General features: G+C 39.4%; 1 pseudogene; it reads right to left on the reverse strand.

Annotated features, from left to right (window-relative positions):
• Window positions 1–241: 241 nt before the first annotated feature.
• On the reverse strand, window positions 242–359 carry LOC126630883 (5S ribosomal RNA; annotated as a pseudogene).
• Between the last annotated feature and the right edge of the window lie 1,261 nt (window positions 360–1,620).

The following is a 1,620-nucleotide window of genomic DNA, read 5'->3' on the forward strand; positions in this document are numbered from 1 at the left end:
TTTGGGTAGTATTGCTCTAACCTTTTGTTGCTACTGTGACTGTGTAACCAATACTTCTATCAATCCTGAATCCACTGATATCATAAACTACGTCTTTGTACATATATGCTGACTTGTTTAAAATAATATCTGGAAACACAGATGGAATCGCGCCAGTAAAATTATTGTAAGACCAATCACGAATGCGTAACACAACACAACACAACAAAGCCTTTTCCCACTAGGTGGGGTCGGCTGTGGGGGGATGAACACGAGAACTTCCCAGGAGGTTATCCATCATAGTACTACTCTTGCTCAAACTTGCTTAACTTTGGAGTTCAGATGGGATCCAGTGCATGTGAGTTGGTATGATCGCATCCCAAGGATTTGACGTAAGATAGGAGTGTCGGTCGTCGATTACTTGACGCCCTCCCCATCCTCCTTTATCCGGGCTTGGGACCCGCAATATAAGATAAACTGCGTAACTTAGGGAAATCGACATTCTTTCTAGATTTTCCAATCACACTGTAGAATCCATTATGGCGCATTGCCAAAAGTTTTAACCCTGGAAGAGTCCCCAACCAAATGGGAAAAACATAATTGAATTGATTGTTTGACAAAACAAGGTACTCAAGCATCACACAATTGACCAATGACCTCGGCAACTTCCCCTGCAATGTGTTATGACTCACGTCAATCATCCTCAAACTGCTTCCATTATTGTATGTTTGAGGAATAACTCCGTGAAAGGATTTGTTTCCAAGACCTAAAAAAATCAGATCATCACTAAAGTTTCCGAGACATTGAAGAAGCATTCCACTCAATTTATTTCTCGACAACTCAAGGTACTGAAGATTTTTCATATTGCAAAGCAACGGTGAGATGTCTCCAGTAAAGTTGTTGTCTGTAGCTGCATATTCTAGCAGAGTTGGAGGAGGTATCGGTAGTGATCCATGAAACATGTTGGACGAAAACCTTATGCCTACCAGGTTCACCCAAGGAAGGACAAGTGGAAGTTGGTCTGAAATGGAGTTTCCACTTGTGTCTAAGAATACCAAAGTTTCTAAGTTTGTGTTCCACATCCATTTTGGTACTTGGCCACGGATTTTGTTTCCAGCACTTTCCAAACGCGTCAACCCCTTCTGATATTGTAAGAAGGATAACTCTCTTATGCTGCAATTACTCAATCCAAGAACGGTGAATTGTTGAACTGTTGAATTCACAATTCTGGATTCGGTGAAAAAATCTATACTGTTCCAATTTAATTGGAGTTGGTAAAGAATTGTAGATTTTGAAACATTTGAAACTCTACTACACCACTCAGACTATTGGAATGTAGATAAAGGATCTGAAGGTTTGTGAGATTAGAAAATGACGCAGGAATTGAACCATTCAGTCCATTAAAAGCAAAATCTAGGTACTCTAGTTTGCTAAATTTTACCTAGCCAAGATGGGATTGGACCCGGTAAATGACTCGTACTAATCCTAAAAGTAGTCAAATTGGTAAGGTTTGCCAAGGAATTAGGAATTGGAGCTCCAAATTTATTGGCTGAAATGTCTAGATAAGTGAGCTGCCTAAGATTCCCATGTGAACATAAATTATCAAAGAAAATGTGGCAATCAAAATTTTAAAGGAAAATT

This window comes from Malus sylvestris, chromosome 7 (assembly GCF_916048215.2).
Source record: "Malus sylvestris chromosome 7, drMalSylv7.2, whole genome shotgun sequence".
Taxonomy (NCBI): Eukaryota; Viridiplantae; Streptophyta; class Magnoliopsida; order Rosales; family Rosaceae; genus Malus; species Malus sylvestris.